At 39.3% G+C, this 20677-nt stretch overlaps 1 protein-coding gene across 1 annotated transcript in view; it reads right to left on the reverse strand.

The window, feature by feature from the left end:
• PCOLCE2 (procollagen C-endopeptidase enhancer 2) overlaps nucleotides 1-20677 on the reverse strand; it is an 815974-nt gene that overhangs the window by 312822 nt on the left and 482475 nt on the right. The gene's annotated exons all lie outside the window — the stretch shown is intronic.

Here is a 20677-nt window from a genome sequence, read left to right on the forward strand (position 1 = left end):
TAATACATTTTTAACATTAAGTACGCCAGTTCTAATTAATTTTTAACTACCCTAGGTAATTCATTTTTAACATTGAGTACATCAGCTGTAATTAATTCATAACTACCCTAGGCAATTCATTTTTACCATTAAGTACACCAGATCTAATTAATTCTTAACTACCCTAGATAATTCACTTTTGACTTACATATACCTGTTGTAATTAATTGTTCACTACCCTAGGTAATTCATTTTAACATTAAATACACCAGTATAATTAAACCACTTCCAGTGATGTTAAAGGATGAAGTCTTGAATATGGACCAGGTGACTCAAAATTAATTAGTGACTCGGATGAGTGACAGAACTGGTAGGAAGGATAGGTATTTCCCTCCTGTAGGGTGGTGGTATGTTCATGAGGGCAAATGATTCTTCAAACCCTTGTTGAAGCCAAGGCTTGAAGAAAATGCTGAGTTGGGCATGCAGAATACCTGATGAGAAGTGGCTCCTCTAGTGTGCAGGCAGAGATGTCCTCACAAGGCCATGCCTCATTGTCTACACAGAGTTATACAGGGTAGCATCAACATGCTAGTGGGAAGGACCTTTTGGGAAATATCACTGCAAGATACCATGTGATAGTTCCTCACCTTGTCCATCCTGATCTATACTGTAAGGCACATTGCTAGAGCCTCTACATGGAGACTGGAGGTCCTTCATGTGCAGGTATTCCCCTGGAAAGGAGATCCTTGGAGCTGTCAAAGGCATGGGGAGCTGCAGAGAAAGGAATCACGGAGAAGTGGCATTGGAGGCACCCAAAATCAGCAGTTGTTGTGAGCCAAAAAAGTATACTGCTATAATTAGTACATGCCTGTCCCAGATAATAGATTGCTTAAGTTAAGTACACTACTTCTAATTAATATATAATAGCACAGGCAATGTATTCTTTAACTTAAATAAACTAGTGCTACCTCTTTAAGTTAAGTACAACAATACTAATTAATACATGATCACCCTGGTAACGCATTCTTTAACTTAGGCATACTAGTACTAATGTATACATAACTACCACAGGTAAAGTATTTTTAAATATGTTAATACTGATTAATTGATTACAGGGCCAGAAGCAGCATATCTCTGATAAACTCATTGAGACAAATGTACATTTCCTCATATAGATAAACTTGTTGAGACCAATGTACATTTCCTCATATACAATAAAAAGAGCAGAGATGTCTGATCCCCAAATCTTAGCCACACTTATGTACATAATGCCATTTTATGTCTCCAGTTCTATTTATACTTTCAGTGACTCCAACCTTTAGTGGGAAGCTGCCTTTTCTTGCTTCAAAGGATTCTGGCACACTGCCTCATATTATTTACTTGATCTTTAACATTATCAACATGTTATTTGCTTCTTCAGTGGTGTGTTTTACTGAAAATAGCATATTCTGATGCCTGTGTCTATAGCAAAGAGGGATGGAGCCCTTACTGTGACCCAGGGGACCTGGTTTCATAAGTGGCCCTACTACTGGAGGAGCCAGGCAGGGAAAGAGAAGAATGACGGTGTATAGCCAACTCATCTTTCCTGGGAGTGGGAGTAATTCAGGTGCACTTAGGGGCACACAAGTTAAAACATTCTCTCTGGTGGAAACTGGGGAGATCTTTGCTTGTGTTCCAGTGGAGAAGCAGGGACATGTGGAGTTAATACCCCTTGCTGAAGTGAGGGGCTATCCTCTGCAAATAGCAACTTGCACTACCCTCCTCAACACCTATCCAGGTTTGCATAGTTAGGGCTGGAGAGAAAAGGAAAAATATGAATCAGCCCTTATTTCTATCTAAATGACACTCACTAATGGTTGATCCTCCCCCCATTGAAGGGGAAGGGATGGGCCAGTTGTCTGGGATGGTACTGATGGTTTACAGTTGGGTATAAATATGCAACAAAAATATTTTCTTATAATCCCATTACAAAGTTGATAAGAAGAAAGTTTAATTTTAAAATGTACCCACTCAAAGTGCCCCCCATGGGCATATGCACACATGACCACACACATGTGCACACACACAAGCATGCACGCATTCATGCACACATGTTTTATTGTTATAGAAGCAGAAAATCTTAGTTTTAGGATCCATTATAGGCATAAATCTACAACTAAAGAATATATTAGGTTGGAGTACCAGGGTAGCAAAAATACTGTTGCTTGTGTCAGAAGTAGGGAAGATTCAGAAGCAAACCTGGAGCACAAGCAGATCAAGCTGGGGGTTGCAATATCAAACATAAGAGAATTTATGCTCTGTGGAAACTGCATGTTATAAGATAATGTATTAACTTGGCATTTAGTGGCTGCTATGAGTAATAAATCAAGTCTGCTTGTCAGGAGTTATTATCATAAAGGTTTAAGGTTCTATTAAAAAGCTGCTTTCTTTGGTCAAGTGTGCAGAGTTTGACTCTTTCAACTTCCATTTTCCAGCTGCTTGACTCTAAGCAAGTCATTTGTCCAGACAGTGCTCCAAAGCTGGGCCTGGAAAGGATCATTCATGTCCAGTGGACTTACCCATTAACAACTGTATGAAAAAAAGTGGGGGGAAAATATTACATTACACTACACAATGTGATAACAGAAGTAATCTTCATTAGCTTAGAGGGATGAGGCCTCGACTACAAGACAGGTGGCCTAAGCTTGATCAACAGCTTGCACATCTGCAGGAGCTGGCATGGAGAGGGAGAGGAGTGATGAGGCTAAGCCTGCTCATCTCACTTCAGCAAAAGGGATGTGATGATGCCACTAAGGTCAGCCATAGCCTTTGACTTAGGAGAAACCCCAAAACCAGCCTAAATGTAGAGGTTAGCTTGAGTGGTGGTGTTGCCTTTGGGAAAGTCACTCATAAATGACAGCTGACAGAATACAGCAGCTGTTGCTCCCTTTGGGGAAGATTCTGACTACAAAAAATACAGCAGCAAGTAAAATTGAAGGACAGTCATATGATAATCCTGAGGACCAATAACTATGGATCCAGAGAATGTGCATTTTTTAAATTTTGTAACCAGGCAGGTACACTGGTCTGAAGACATCATGGATGTTGCATGGCTACCTGAGATGGATGTTCCTATTCAGCAAGGAACCAGAAATGAATTTCTGCATTTACAAGTATACATAAAAAGATGGCATAAAGATGGCACCCTATTTAACACAGGTTTTAGCACTGAGGAAGAACAGTTACTTATCAAGAGACTTGTTCTGGGCCAGTGATCAATGAGTCTTAATCCTCACCACAAACACAGGTGTGGGACGTTCACTTGGAACAAAGATAGATGCACACAGTGTTTTCAGATGCAGCTCTCTGCACCAAGCACAATTTCCCTTAAGAGCACACAGGAAACACACTCAGTCTTGGGGCTGGGTTTCCCTGTCTCTCTCCAGGCCCCAAATGAAACTACCAGCTAACACAGCTGTAGAGGTGAGCCCTCAGCTGAGTGTTCCAAGCCAAGTCCTCCACCACCTTCTCTGTGAAACCAGTGTTATGTGTCCCTGCTCCAAGTAACTGACACACACACTCTTTGAGATTTGATTTTCACACAGACACACACACACACACACACACACACACACACACACACACACACACACACACACACACCTGGGAAAGGCTGGCACAGATTTACCAGCTATGCCCCTCTGCTCAGACTATAAGGTAGGTACTGCCACCAGAACACTCCAAAGCTAGGTATTCTAAGGCTTTTACAAGGGTACACAATTATACTGAATAAAATTAATACTAACACAAATGGTAGTGTTTGACCAATGCAGCAAGGCATTCAGGAGTGGCCACAGCGTCACCAAATAAATATAAGTACTCTCAAAGGTTAAAATATTCTCTAAAAACCAGTTTCAAAAAATGTTTAAATGTATTTAATAATAAATAATAAAAGAACATGAAAATACTAAATATCTATTTACAATAAAAAACAGAATTTCAACCATAGGAAATATTAAAAATAAGACAGAAGTATAGATTCACACAGATGCAGACAAACAGTACTTAACTAATCTCACTATATTTTCCTGACTGATCTAAAGAAATACTATTCAGTGGTTACGTACTAAAGCAAGGCAAGATGAAGTGGGTGAGTGATCCTTCTTTGTCAGGTTTCAAAAACAGACTGCCCTGAGACTTCTGTCTCATCTAGTATTAAAACATCATTATAGTGCTGGATTACAGAATGGCATCACATATATCTGGTCATCTGACATCTGGTTCCCACACTAGCCCCCTTTACTAGAAACTGAACCAGAATTTAGCACATATGTTTTAGCATAGAGCTTTGCTGAGATGTTTGATAGCATCTGGAAGCTATAAAATCATTTCAAGACTTCCACCCTTCCAGGGTAGCAATTAATTCACCCCTAAGGACAATTCAGTAGGATTCCTAGTCCTGGTTTTCACAGACACTTCATCTCTGGCTGCAGTCAGAACTGTAAAATACAATCTTTATGACATAAATCAGGTATTTTAATGTCAGACTATTTTTCAAAGTTAACTGCTGGGATTAACCTCTGCTTTCCCAGTATCCTCAGTTACAATATATTCATTTCAACAGTTACAATACAGTCTGACATACAGGTATATTTATTTTCTGTCCGGCAGGACCCACTGTTGGTACATTTTTAACACAAGCAGCTTTACAAATATGTTTTCAATACAAGCACCTGTACAAATCAGTTTGACAGGCATATTTCTTTTCTGTACAGCAGGACCCACTGTTGGTACATTTTTAGCACAAGCAGCTTTACAAATACGTTTTCAACTCAAGCACCTGTACAAATCAGTTTGATATAAAAATGACTTATAATTCTTTACAAAACTCCAACTAACTATGCTGGCATATGCTACACATCTACTGCCCTACTTCTCCTGGCATAGCTGGCACTATATCACATCATCACAAGAGGTATGAGAGACTTTACCACGAGACTCCACAACTGCAATCCAGGTCTACATTCCAGAGTACCACATACTATATATAAAAGGCACCTAGAAATTAAAAAAATGAAATTAATTGCCCAAAGTTTCATGTGGCAGCTTAGGATTCATGAAAACACTGAAAGTGTAGTTAGAAGTTGTTCTGGGCATTAAGTGGTTCAAAATAGCCCTCCACTTCTGTTTACGCACCTTTGGAATGGCCATGTGTGCCACAAGTGACTTTGTGGGTCCTTTTATTGATTCAGTATATTTAATTGCAGTCGATGAAGACTCAGAGTAGGAGTAAATAATCTTTATGAAGTAATTCATGTCTAAAACTATCACTATTAAGGACAATGTTTATAAAAATGGCTTCATAAGCAAATTGGTAGTGGTTTTAATACATCTTTCAAATTAGAAAAGTTCAAAACATTTATGAAGCAAAGTGCCATTAAACATTTTAGCTTCAGCTGCACTACTAAACCACAAATGGGGCATCTGAAGGATTTGTTCAAACATCCAAGAAAATCGTGACACCTGTGAACCACACTGATAACCTTGTGCCATGTAAGTTAACCATTGTTTGTTTGTTTATGTAATCATTTATTTGTTTGTTTGTTTATGCATTTATTTTTTGATGACAAAAACACTATACATGTAGTCACCAACAGTATACCAGCAATTTTAGCACTGAAATGAAGTCTGAATTCCCTACTGGGATTAAAGAAGCTAGATATGTGTTAGAGGACTACTAATTGATAATTAGTATCTGATAGATAGCAATCTCTCCAGTACCAGCTCTCTGCATTGAGCCATCTGCAAATGTTTTATGATTTTTCCTCTGTACAGTTAGATCATCATAGTGAGAGTACTTTTTTTCATCCTTGCAGAATGTTTCTCTTTTCCAGTGGTTGCATGACTATGGTGTTAGTGTATATAAGTAAACTTGGTGTAAAGGGATAAATACTCCTTATAAAGGTTTACAAATAAAAAAACCTTTTTTTCATGATGTCAGCATCAGGTTTGGCTAATATATCACTTGCTAAGTTAAACACATCTAGTTTTCTAAAAAACAACAAACGTCAAGGTATGGTCAAAATTTAATAAAAAAGATTATTAGAACATCCAAGAGATACAAGGCAAGGGAAAATGAAAAGTCCTTTAACTCAACATTTTTAACAGTACTACAATGGTAACTTGGTAGGCTTAAAAGCCACTATTTTAGAACATATACAAGGAGAAAGAGATAGTGATTATGTCAGAAATCTGTTATTGTATAAAGAAACACTTTTCATTTTAAAATATGGCACTTTAATTCCACAGGGTCAGAATACAGACTGCTGTTGGAAGTGTGTTATTTAATTAATTGGAAATGTATCTAAGAGTTTTAACAAGTGTATAATAATTAATTAATTAATTAATTAATTAATGATATAATTGGCAACTGGGGGTATATAAGGTTAATATTTTTTGTAATGAATGTACTCCTTGAAGGCTTATGTGAAGCCGAGGTGCTAGAGTCCTTACTTGTTTTGTGCCACTGTGAATTTGTGCTGCTTTTTATTAAATTTTGACCATACCTTGACGTTTGTTGTTTTTGGGATATTTCTCTCATTGTTGTCAAGAGTATTTAAGGTATGGCCAGTGATTCTGCACTTAATTTAGCTAGAATCTTCAGAGAAGAACTGTTGGATTCTTCTCAGTTAACTTTGGATGGTTTTCTATGCTCTAACACAGAGAGGGAGAAAGGTGGAGATGAAAGACCAGCTAGCACTGATGATGGGCTACCCTCGCAGACATGGGAGTGGCTGCTTAATGAGACCAGAAGTAAGCGTATGCCGAATCCATTCTCTGAGGTGGGTAAGCATTCCACTGTCATCCCTGGTGAAGCAAGAACTTTGTTTCAGAAATTGGAGCTGTTGCTCAACAAAGAATTTTTAACCCACTATAATAGACTTAGTCTCCAGAGATATCTGGAGCTTGATATAGCACCGAGGGGATTACAGGCAATGAAACTTCCTTCTCTGCCTTTTGACTTGTCAAATAATGAGGAGGAAGCTTTTTGGCAGAGATGGGAGAAAGTTGCTCACTGCTGTTCACTTGAGTGGGGCAGAATACTAGTTGAATGTGACGAAGTAAAGCTTTTTGCTTTGAGAAAGGACATTAATGCTGTATGTCACAATATTTTGCTATCTCTAGATAAAAAAATGCTTTAAAATGTGCTTGAGTGATATTCACGAGAAACTAGGTGTTTTTGAAAAGAAAATATGTGAACAAAAATTAAATTAAATTAAAAGAGACCTCAGGGACTATGACAATGGTGCGGCCTTCTTTAGGCCAACGAATCAACGTCGGGGGTCACATGTACATTTTCAAAACCAGGAAGGAGGGAGAAAAGCAAGAGAAGAAATTTCAGTGATATGAGCCGTTATCAGAGTGACATAGAAGATGAACAGGCATTTCCTGCTTTACCCGAGCCTAATGACACTCAATACATGCAGGATAACTTTCGCCAGAGAGGTGGATAATATCAGAATAGAAAACAACAGTTTCAGGAATACGAATTGGATCAACATAAAGGAGGTAAATACCATGGACAATGGAAAAATAACAAAAGAACTAAATGGCATTGATTCATTGTATAATACTGCTAATGTTGTTTTGAATTTAACTGGTGATATGATGGATGATAGTTTAAATACAGCTTTGCAATGTGGCCTTAAATTTATTCCTACAGTGTTGCCAAAAACACATTATTTTAAAATTGAGATTTTTAAACTAATCAGGAAAATGCATTTGTGGTACTATTTTCATGTGTATAATGTAGATAGATCTAGGAATTGGATAGAAAATGTACATGATGTGACTAATTATAGTACAGACGAGGATGTTTTTATTAGTGAGATGTCTGATGATTTTTTTTGTCTTATGTAACAGTGACATTAATGCATATTGCCCTATAGATACAACAAATTTGAAAGTATCAAGTAAATGTATACCACCATTTATACACGAAGGTATAAAAAAGTTTCATTCAATGGTTGATTTTGAAGTTGAAATGTTATTTAAAAATTTAGATAAAAATTAAGTTGATTAGAACCTAACAAAAAATGATTGGTTAGCATTAAAATAATTTTCACATCAGAATAAACTTGTGATAAAACCTTCAGATAAAGGTAATAAAGTAGTGGTGATGCACCATTCTCAATATAGTAGGATGTGCTATGACCTGTTACAGGATGAGCAAGTATATAAAATTGTGACAAACACCAAGATAGTAAAAGCTAAAATAGAGTATATGAGCCTGATAAATAAGGGGCTTAGATTAGGATACTGGACTGAATATGTTGAGAAAAAATTGTCTAGTGTTAAAACAGAAATGGCATATTTTTACTGTTTTTCCAAAGTACACAAATGTTTGATGAATCCAGCAGGAAGACCAATTGTGTCAATTTGGGATTGGTTTTGCATAAATGTTTGTTAAAAGAAGTTATTCAGCTTTCATCTTATATAAAAGATTAATTTGATTTTTTGGAAAAAATTAAAGGGGTGAGGTGGAAGGAAGGGATGTCCTGGGTAACAGCTAATGTGAAAAGTTTATACACCAATATAAAGGATATTTATGAGATGGAAGCTCTCAGTATCTATTTAGGTGATAGTCCATTAGCACACTATATCATGGATTTGGTAAAATTTAGTTTAATGAATAACTTTTTCTGCTTCAAAGATAAATTGTACCATCAGATACAAGTATGGAGATGGGTTCCTCATTCGCACGTATATATGCAAATTTATTTATGGGAATGTTCGAAAGAGAATATATTAATACAAATCCATTTTATCAACAATATGTCAAGTCCTACTTTAGATTCATAGATGACCTGATATTTCTTTGTGACGGTGGTATAGAAAGTGTTCAAGATTTCATATTAGAACTAGAAAGAAATAGATTTTCTATACAATTTGATGGATTAAGTTTTGGAGATAAAATTTCATTTCTTGATATCACCTTGGAAGGCATGGTTGAAGAAGGAATAAAGATATGTTTACATAGGAAATTTGGTGGGGTCAACCAGTTTATGATGGGTAATAGCTCTCATCCCAAACATACTATGGACTCTTTTCCATATGGAGAATTTTTAAGAATCTCAAGAATATGTAATAATAATTATAATTTTGAACAAGAGTTACAATATACAGTGGATATGTTTATAGAAAGGAAATATGACAGACAGGTAATTGAGAGAAATGTCAATAGAATAAAAAGAGAAAGATATGGTAAAAGGAATATAAAATGTGGGATTTTACCCTATAGGGAAAAGAAAGGTATAACAGATGAACATTTTTTCATAGTTATAGACATATAATATTTTGAGCGATAGTGTAAAACAAATAATTGGACATTATTGGAAATTTCTGTCTAGATTTTATGATTTGGAAGGATTGGTAAAATAAAGTTTTTTTTTCATACAAAAAAGGAAAGAGTTTGAGGGATATGCTAGTACATTCTCCAATCCTTACCAAGTAAAGAGGTTGTAATACCTTTCATTTGCATTCTCTGTTATAGTATCATATAGTTCAGAAGTTCAGTTTGTCTTGTGGTGTTCATTTTTGTGTGGAATTGTTTCATTTTCAAAGGATAGACCCTGTAAAAAGGTAAACACGTTGCATTTCCTTTTTCATTGACAGTTCTTGTTGAGAAGGATTGACAAAACTAATTTTCTGTGCTGACCCAGAAGCATCATGAAGGTTGAATGCTTTGTCAAAATGGCACAAATGTCCTAACTGTAGGGAGATTCGAGTGTAGTGAAGCTTTAAGAATATTTTAGGAAAAGTTTGATATGAAAAGAATAAAACTTTCTTCTCAGATTTCAGAATCCCCTACACAGCATCTGTAAGAAGCTGTTACATGGTGACTTTACTGAAAACACTTCTTGTTTCCCATCTTCTTTTCCTTTTACACAATACGTGATCATTATGTTCATATTCCATGTGCCTTCTCTACATTTCATCAAAGTGAAATTGGTCAAGCTTCATTTGCCCTCAGAGTAAAAAAGCATCAAAAGACAAAATATTGAACCCTGTTCTCCACAGAAAATCAATGTCAGTATGATTTATAAGTCTGTGTCAGAAATGATTAACTTCTTTTGGGACATTCCTTCCTTCTTTGAGTTGGCAGAACTGTAGAATTGGTATATATAAGTTCTGGGGTGGAGATTCCTCCCACATGGGGCGTGTGCAAAAAGTGCTTAAATTTAAATGTTTGCTCTTCTGTTTCAGGCATTATTTTTCTGTATTTTAATTTATCTGCTTTGTGGGTGTTGACAATTCATAGTAGAACCATTCCACATTCATTTTAACCTGTAGAATGTTGCAGTTACATTCCTAAAAAAATACTTATTTCATCTTTGTTTGTTTTCAATTGTAACTCATTCTATCAATTTTGAATGTGGCAGCTTTTTCATTTCATGCCTGGTTACAACTGCAAGTCTTTCGGCTTTTCCCAGTTAGGGGTTGCCACAGCAGAACTCTGGTCCGCTAATGATTGGCAGTGGATATGTATGGTGCCAAGTTGCAAGCCCAATGCCCAACCTTCAAAGAAGGAACACACATTTACTCCTACCTGCATATCTTTAACATCACTTGACCGTGGGGAGGACATGCAGACTCCACACAGAAGGTGCTCCAGCCGAGAATCAAATGGGAGAACCTCTTGCTGTGAGGCGACAACATTAACCGCTGCACCACTGTGGCCTCACTCATGCCTGGTTACAACTAAAGTCCTAAATTATATTTATTTTTTTATTTTTTTGTTTTCAGTTTTTTTTATTGTCTTATAGGTTCATAGGTTCATACTAGGCTATCTGCCCTAGGGCATTTATAAGCCTAGCCTGAATGTGTTTGGCTTTCGCCACCCATTTTAAATTTATTTTGCTATGCCTTTTTTCGAGGTTAGTATACTGTGCCTCTGTCTAACAGTGACACAGAAGTGATACCCGGGATAAACCTACGATCTCCCATCCACTCATCAAGATTCCTCTTGAAGAGAGTCAATGAGGGACTCTGCCTAACCTGGACTGGGATTTTATTCCAGAGTGAAGGGAGCCTCTGGGTTATGAATCTGTCCCTCCAGCATGTCCTATTTATTTCAGTGCTGAGGTTCAAGTCTCGGCGGTAGCTCGATGGGATTTGGATTTTCTGAGGTGCAGCATGTCCATTAATTCCGGGTTGGACATGGCTTTATACGCCAGGCACAGATTGCCTCTGAACAGGTGGTATGCCACTGAGTAGAGCTGGAGTTTCTTTAACCGGGCAGCATATGGCATCTGTTTGAGCCCTTTGATCCTTTTGGTGAGGTACTTTTGGGGTCTTTCCAGTTGCTGCAGGTGTCTGGTAAGGTACATCCCAAAAGGGGCATTGTACTCAATTATGGGCCTGATGAGGGATGAGTAAAGAGGCACGATGACCTCCCCTGATCTAGATGTGAATCCCTTCATGATTAGGTGGGCTATATAAAATGTTTTTCTAACCACTTTGGCCACGTGGTTGTCAAATGAGAGATTGCTATCAACTTGGGTCCCCAGGTCCCTAATTACTTCTTCTATACTTAATGGATTACCACCTATGTGGTAATTTGTGGGCACTTTGTTTTGCCAAAGGGATGACTATACACTTTTGGCATTTAGCTTGAGGCCATGGCTCTGGCACCAGTTGTCTGTTTCTATGAGGCCCTTTTGGAGGATGCTTGTGTCGGCTGGAGAGTCGATTATGGTGCCCAGTTTGCAGTCATCTGCGAACTTGGTCAGCCACAATCCTTCCGTGTTGGCCTGTACCTCCGAGAAATATATACCGAACAAGAGAGGTCCCAGGACTGAGCCTTGTGGGACACCACTTGTAACTGGTTTGAGGTCTGACATGGCTCCAGCAATTCTAACCATGTGGGTTCTGTCCTTGAGCCAGTTTGCAATCCATCTAGTGACATAGGGGTTTATATTTAAGCTGGTGAGCTTATCTATAATGCCCGAGTGGGGTATTGTATCGAAGGCTTTTGCGAGGTCCAGGTAGGCTGTGTGGACCACCTTCCCTCGTCAATGGCCTTGGTGACTGTTTCAAAGAAATCAACCAGGTTTAAGAGGCAGGATCTGCCCTTAACAAAGCCGAACTGGGTAGGATCCAGTGTCTGTAGGTCCCCAATATCTTTATTTATGAGGTCCATGATGATCCTTTCCATAGCTTTGCAGACCAAGCTAGTCAGGCTTATGGGGCGATAGTTTCCAGGATCCATTGAGGCACCACCTTTATGGAGAGGGACCACTGTTGCTGTACGTCACTCTTTGGGCACATATCCTGTAGTAAGGCTGAGATTGAACAGTAGTTTTATGTTTGGGTTTAGCTCTTCTTGGAGTTCATGTAGGATGCAGCCCGGGACACCATCTGGTCCCATTGATGCTGTGTTTTTTGCTTTGGAGAGGGCGGCTCTTACCTGAGCATCTGAGATGTCAGGGGGGCAGCACTCTGCTGGGATAGATATTTGCCCTTTGGTGGGGAGGGGAGAAGTTTGCTCTGAACCTGTCAGCTAGGATGTTGGCAATGTCTGTGGGTTCGTGTATTTTTGTCATTTTGGACTAATTCTGAGCATATCTGGGAATTACCACCCAGGTTCCTAACATAACTAAAGAAAGCCTTGTGATTATCCTTAGTGTCCTGTGCAATTTTTCTCTAAGCTGGCCTTAGACAATTTTATGTGTGCCCGTAGTTTTTGCTAATACTGATCAGTGATGCCTTCCCTTTTGGGATTTTTGCTCTATCATTTAGTAGCTTCCTCCTTCTATTGTATAGTTTGTTTATGGTTGGGGTCCACCAGACAGGACGCCTGCCTTTGGAGGATTGGGTCTTGGTTTTATTTGGGATCGCATGATCCATGCATTCCTGAATGTGTTCATAGAATGTGTTTATAAAGGATTCTGCGGTCTGGGCAGATTTTCCACAGGCCCGGGGCTTTGAAGGATTGCACCTCAGTTTTGAGGAGTGTGAAATTTGCTTTAGAGAGGTTTTTCACTGTGGTTTTCTGGGCAGGGGGTGGGGTCGGGATGTGAATATCCAGTGAGATTAGTTTATGGTCTGATCTTACCAGTGAGGGATACACTTCTGGTCTGGAGCATAGAGTCCCCATGTTGGTGATGATCAGGTCCAGTATGTTTTGCCCTCTTGTGGGAGTGGTAACAAGTTGTTGCATAGCAGTTCAGTTTATAAATTCTAGGAACCTTTGGGCTAGGGTGTTGGAGCTAGAGTAATGCTCCCAGTCTATGTTTGGGTAGTTGAAGTCGCCCAATACAATGGTGTTTTGAGAGACCTTCATATTTTCCAGTGTTCTCAGGAAGGCCGAGTGGGGTTCCTGGGTTTGGGAGGGTGGTCTGTAGCAGGCTATAAACTTGAAGGCAGTTTTACCCACTGTTAGTTGCACATGGATAGTCTCTGATGCTTTGTGCTTTGCCACCAACCTGGAGGTGTGGGTATCTTTGATGAATATCGATACTCCCCCTCCTTTTGTGGTTCGGTTCAAGTTTTGGGGCCAAAAAGAATGGTATGAGGTATAACCTGGTAGTGCTGGGGTGCTCTCGGGAGCCCTGAACCAGGTTTCTGTTACTGCACAGATATCGATGTTCTCCATGCTAAGGAGAGTTTTGAGTGCGTGCATCTTGAGGTTTAGACTTCTGGCATTGAGTAGCATTACTCTTAGTTTCTTATCCCTTGTGATACCTATGGAGGTGGGTTTGTCTTTTGAGCCTTGCCTAAAAAAGGCACTATGGGGGTAGCAAGAGCCTTTCCAATATCCGAAAGCCCAGGGGTGACAGGTGCAAGCCGTCCCTAGCGAAGCATCGTGGCTTGTCGAGCATATCATCCCAAGCTGACAGGCATTGAATCCCCTTTGAATGACACCAGTACTTAAGCCAATTGTTGAAATTGATCATCTTGTCTTCATATTGTGGCATCATTCTTGGTGAGGGTAAGATGCTACTCAAGGTCAGGGTCATACCGGCCTGGGCTACATGCTCAGAGAGCTTCTTTATGTCTCTTTTCATGTAGTCCAGGGAGGTACATCTCAGGTCATTCACACTAGCATGGACAATGACTGAGTCATATTTGTACTTGCCTTGGAGTGACCTGAGTGCTTGTGTTATGTGTTGGATCCTAGCGCCCGACAGGCTGCTCACCGTGACCCTCTCCTTGTTCTGCCTGGTGAGCGGGACATCAGTGTGCCTGACGATAGAGTCACCTATTACAAGTGTATCAGGTGTGTTGTTTAGTCTTAAGGGCTGTGACTGTTTGGCACACTGGCTTTGTGAGATATGTGTTGCACGTGTTTTGTTTTGGGGTAGCGGCTGCTTGGGTGTCTGCTTTGGAGGTCTCTGCTGCTTTGGCAGATCTTTATTTAGAGCCTCCGAGTATGTTTTTGTGTGATTATGTGTTTGGTTTGCTGTCGTGGTAGGTCTATGTGAGACTGGAGTTGTAGTGAGTGTGGTTTCCTTCTCCTCCTGACTGGTTATGCCAGTACTGATTTGAGAGAGCTTAGCCTCCAGTTTGGTTATTTGTTTGCATCTCTCACATGTGTTGGAATTTGTTGGGAGGAGGAGAGGGTTGTCTGTGTACATGAGGCAGTTGTAACATTGCCTCAAGATTCCCAGATTCACCAGCTGGACCAGAGAGGAGATTGACAACTGACCTTTGGACATGCTAGAATAATATTGGGAATTCCTTAATTATTGAAAACCAGGGCCAGTGGGGAGTGAGGGTGTAGTGCTTTTAATTTTTAGTGCTGACTTATATAATTGCTTTAGTGAGCAAGTGCCAGGTAACTTAAGTGCAATGTGTTACAGGTAACTTAAATGACAAACAGTAACTTTCTTTCAAGTGAAACAAGGAAATAAGTACAGTAAGCAATGCAGATATCACTAGTGATCCACAGAAGCTGAGAAGCCAGACACGTGGAATTAGCGTTCCAGGGAAATAACAAGCAAACAAACAACAAGCATATAAACAAAGCTAGATTCAGCAGGCCTGGATCTAGTCTATGCTACAGCAAACAAGGTGTACCAATTTCAGTAAGATACAGTTCAAATATTCAGGCACTATAAACCTTTAACCAGAAATTCCCAGCTCAGAAGGGCAGAGTCCAGCCTCTTCTCCCACAAGAGTGCAGACCACAAACCTTCTTAATGTAAAATAACTGGCCTGAAGCCCAAGTGCTTAAACCAGAACTAATACACTTTAAGAATAACAGACACTGGGCTCTCAATCAGCAGTTCCCAACTTAGAAGGATGAAAGCTACCTGTCCTGCCACCACAGTGCATGCCACTAACCTTCCTAATGTAAAACAACTGGTCTGAAGCCCAAATGCTTAATCCAAAAGACTTAGAATGATAGCTACACTTTAATCAAGTTACTACCAAGCAGTAATAAATACAATTGAATACTTTAGAGAATGCCTGGATTAGTGCTCAAGTTACACAGACAAAGCTAGATCCAGCAGGCCCGAATCCAGTCTATGCTACAGCAAACAAGGCGCACCAACTTCAGTAAGAAGCAGTTCAGATATGCATGCACTATAAGCCTTCAACCAGAAATTCTCAGCTCAGAAGGGCAGAGTCCAGCCTCTCCTCCCACAAGAGTGCAGACCACGAACCCTCTTAATGTAAAATAACTGGCCTGAAAACCCAAGTGCTTAAACCAGAATTAATACACTTTTAGAATAACAGACACTGAGCCCTCAATCAGCAGTTCCCAACCTAGAAGGATGTAAGCTACCTGTTCTGCCACTACAGTGCAGACCACAAACCCTCTCAGTGCAAAACAACTGGTCCGAAGCCCAAGTGTTTAAACCAAAAGGCTTAGAATGAGTTACACCAAGCAGTAATAAATACAATTGAGTACTTTTAAGATGATGCAAAAGTAAAAAAAGTAGGTAGAAACACAAGTACAGTAAAAGCAGATGAAATTTTTTTTATTTTTATGCACACACAAACACACACACACACACACACACACATATAAATATATATATATGTATATATATATATATATATATATATATATATATATATATATATATAAACCTTTTAAGGAAAGTCAATTAAGATGTCTAGTAATGCAAAGAAGGCCACTTAAATGCATGTCCTACACTTCACCCCCAACCCTGCCTGTGAGTTTTATTTATTTATGCATTTGTTCTATTGTTCTATTTGTTGATAACAGATAAATGTTTGTGAAATGACAAAACAACAACACAGCATAATGTAACATACAACATGCTGAATAAGATAAATTATAAATGTGTTGACCCACAACAAAGTAAAATATGCAAAGGATGTATCATTAGCTGACTTTTCTGTAAGCGCACATAATGGTAGCACATACTGTGATGCCCACCACTGCTACCAATATGTGATGGCCATCAATATGTGTCATCCCCATGCTGGGCCAGTACTCAAGGTGCTTGAATCATCACCACTGACACTGGAGAGGGATGTGCACTTGGAATACGCTCAGTATTTCCAGATGCAGACCTCTCTGCATCAAGTACAATTTCCCTTAAGAGTACACAGGGAACACACTCAGCCCGATGTCTGGATGTCTCTTTATCTGTCTCCCTCCAGGTCCCCAGTAAGACTCCCCACTGGTACAGATGTAGGCTTAGGTCCTCAACCAAGTGTCCAAGCCAAGTCCTCCAATATCCTCTCTGTAAACCCAGTGGTTCATGTCTCTACCCGAAGTAGCTGACACATATACTCTTTAAGGTTTAATTTTCACATACACACACCTGGGAAAGGCTGGCACTGATTACCTGCTCTACCAACTTTGCCCAGACTATAAGGTAGTTATCACTGCCACCGGTCAGTTACTATAATGCTTACAAACAGTGCCCAATTATACTGTGTGATATTAATACTATTACAAATGGTAGTAGTTCACCAAGGCAGCTAGGCCTTCTGGAGTGGCCCACACAGTGTCACCACATAAATGTAAGTATTCTCAAAGGTTAGATACTTCTACAAAGACTAGCCACAATAAAAGTTTTAAGTATATTTAATAATAAATAATTAAAGTACATGAAAGTACTGAATATATATTCACAGTAAACCACAGAGTTCAGATCACAGGAAATATTGAAAAGAACACTGATGAGCAGACTCAGACAAATAAAGAAAAATGATATCTAAACTAAGCTTCACTATATTTCTGACTAAATTTAAAAGAATCACTGTTCCCTAGTTAAGTTGCTTAGTATAACAAGGCAAGATGCTGTGGATGAGGGTCTTTCCAGTCAGGCTTCCAAAACAGAATACTCAGCACCAAGGGCGCCCGCAGGCAGGTGCAAGGGGGTGCACTTGCACCCCCCTGGAATCGGCTACGGCTAGATAATTAAAAAAAAAAGTTTTTTTTTTTTTTTTTACGCACATTCTCCTTTAAGAAGGAGTCCAAATAGTCCAGTCGCAGGCGTGCTGACATCATCGTTGTCAGTTTAAGGTTTGTGAGCGGGAACTCACACAGGCGGGACCTAGCAAGAGGCAGCACTTTCAGAAAGAGAGAAGATGGGAGCGGGACCTGACGACCGGAAGAGAGAAGATGGGAGCGGGACCTGACACTTAGGTGTGTGAAACGGAAGATGGGAGCGGGACCGGACACTTAGCAGAAATGAACGGAAGGAAGGAAGATGGGGCACTTTCAGAGGTGTGTGTGCGGAAGGAAGGAAGATGGGGCACTTTCAGGCAGTGTGTGTGTGGAAACGAACGGAAGGAAGATGGGGCACTTTCAGAGGTGTGTGTGTGGAAACGAACGGAAGGAAGATGGGGCACTTTCAGAGGTGTGTGTGTGGAAACGAACGGAAGGAAGATGGGGCACTTTCAGAGGTGTGTGTGTGTGTGTGTGTGTGTGTGTAAAATGCCCCAGGTGTACATGGTGGTGGGTAGTGAATAAGGCTTGAACCCTGTACCTTGGGCCCAAGTGGCAAGAGCTGAATTCCCTACCCACCACCATTTGTGAAAATGTTGCAGGATTTTCCCTCATACTTTTTCTGTTCTTCATAAAATCTGTGGTTTCTGCTTTTGTGTCCTTGTTGCCTGACAGCTACATGTTCTCTGGTTTTATTCTTGGCTGTCTGGAGTGTTTCTCCCTGGGCCTCTGCTAAAACTTAGCTTTTTTTTTTTTTTTTTTTTTTTTTTTTCAAAGTCAGACTTTCCTGGTTAACAAAAGTTAAAAAAAATGGACACTTGTCAGACTTCATATTGTTAACAAAAGCTTTTATTCTAGCAATTTTCTAAGTGTACAAGATGGATATTTGAAATGTATCCCTGTGTTTGGGACTGTATCCCCCCCCCCATTATTGGCTTCGTCCAGGTTTTGTGCTAGGGTTGAGAGTTATGGTAAGAACTGAATTCACTGAATATGTTTGAGGGCTGTATTCACCCAGTATTGGCTTTGTTCAGGTATTTATTGGCTTCATCCAGGTTTTTTGCTAATGTTGAGAGCTATGGTAAGAACTGATTTCACTGAATATGTTTGGGGGCTATATTCTCCCATTACTGGCTTTGTCCGGGTGTTATTTGCTAAGAGGTTGAGAGCTATGGTGAGAACTGAATTCACTGAATGTTTGGTGGTTGTAGTAGTCACCCATTATTGGCTTTGTTCAGGTCTTTTGTGCTAAGAGGCTGACAGCTGTGCTATGGTGAGAACTGAATTCACTAAATGGTAGCTATTTAAGTTTCAGTCTTCCTCTTTCACAAAACAGTTTATTTGGCGTAGTGGTATGTTGCTCTGACTGTTTTTGGGTTCAAGACGTGGCAGTGAAATGTATGGTGGTAACGCAGCATTTTATTCTAGCAACTTTCAAACATTATACAAGCAATGTTTAAAATGTGTCCCTAGTTTTTGGCCTTTTGTCCCCCAATAAATTTTGGCTTTTTCCAGATTTCTTGTGCTGAAAAGTTCAGAGATACAGCTGGGTGTCGGAGTAGATTTTACAAGGAGCTGAGAGCTGCAGGGGAGCAAAAGTTTAGTGCTGCTTCTGTTTAGTCTGCTTGCATTGTTAATAGCACAACAGATAGTGTACTTGCTTTAGATGCTGAAGGCTGTGGGTTCTACTCCCACAGTAGGTAAATGCATTGCTGATACTGTATTGTGTTGTAAAGGGGTGGATGCTGCAGTCTTTTGGGCAAAGATACCTAGTAACTATGAACCTGTTAACAGTTTGCTATCCATTCCCTATTGCGGTATTACTAGCTTTTCATTTTTTTATTGCATGCAACAAAAGCAATTTATTCTTCAAGAGTAACAGGCACTTTATTTGTAGATTAAACAATGACATATAAAGTGTTTGCTAGCAGCAACCTCTTTATTAGTTACAAATTTTTTCAATGTGGAGTTTACTACTTCAGAGATTGTGTATATTTTTACTGATACTGGTGGACTTGAGTAGACATTTTATGATGGAAATGTTCTGAATTGGGCAGTTTTGTCATTAGTGGATGCTTTTTGTTTCATTGTTTACTGGAAAAATGTTCAAAACAATAAATTTAAAATGCCCTCTAACAACTGTACCGTATTGTACAAGGAATATAATGTAATACAGTCAGGAAGGTGTATCAAGAGCATGTGTATGTTATGTTCGAGGGCCTATGATTTTGTAGACAGCCCAGAGTTAATATTTGCCATTGGCAAAATGTATTTTCTCTGAAAGTGGGTTTCAGTGCTGTTTCAATGCATGCGAGTTTCAAGAGCAGAGAAGTTTTAATGTTGGTCTATTTTCATTGTGAGACTGCATTGCTTTAACAGATATGTATTAGGGTTTGTGCTGTAAAATGCAAAATAAAACTTTCAAATGAAATCCTAAATCATCGCAGAAGTGAAGCAGTATGCACATTAGTGTTTATGATAAATGGGACATTGGAATGGCTGCAGGGGAGGCTCCATTTGACCATGATTTTGTGAGGGGGTAGCAAGCTCAGACAGCCCGGTTGAACTATACCTCTCAGTTGTCCATATCTTTGCAGAATGAATAGATATTTGCTGCTTATTTTTGGTTTGTTCTCAAATTTGTGATTTTCTAGCAAATCATTTAGGAATGAAGCCATTAAATGACAGACATTGAGTTTCAGATGTCATAACCTTCAGAAAAATGCATGCTAATGCAAGACTGTCTTTACGTTTATACAAGAGCAATTTTTAGTAGTGTTTGTATGTTCCCAATATATTTGGCCTTGTTCAGATTTCCTGCATTAAGAGGTTGAGAGGTACGTGCAAATCACTTTGTAGATTAGGAATATCCAAACATCTCAATTGTCCCCAATTCTGGCTCAAAATGTTGCTCTCCCCTAATAATCCCTCCTCCAAAATGGCAATTTTGGAAGAAAACGTGGAGGGTTTACAATTATATATAACTGTAATGATCACTTATAGATTACCTTTATTTCAGAAATGCATGTGGATGCTCTTATTTTGTTAGCTGCTTCAAGTTAACTGTTAATATTAAAAAGGTGTCCCTTTTTTGACAGGTATTTTTGCATCACATTTTGGTCCGTTTTTCATAAAATTGTGTTTTTCTGGAAAATTAGTGGCAAGTCATTAAAGATTGAAGTTAGAAAATAATGGCAGACATTTGAGTTTCAGATTTCATACCCTTCAGAAAACTTGTACTAATGCAAGATCTACCTGTTCTATTTAAGTTATAAGAGCAAT

The sequence above is a fragment of the Protopterus annectens genome, chromosome 5.part0 (genome assembly GCF_019279795.1).
Source record: "Protopterus annectens isolate FY-2018-M chromosome 5.part0, PAN1.0, whole genome shotgun sequence".
In the NCBI taxonomy this organism is placed as follows: domain Eukaryota; kingdom Metazoa; phylum Chordata; order Ceratodontiformes; family Protopteridae; genus Protopterus; species Protopterus annectens.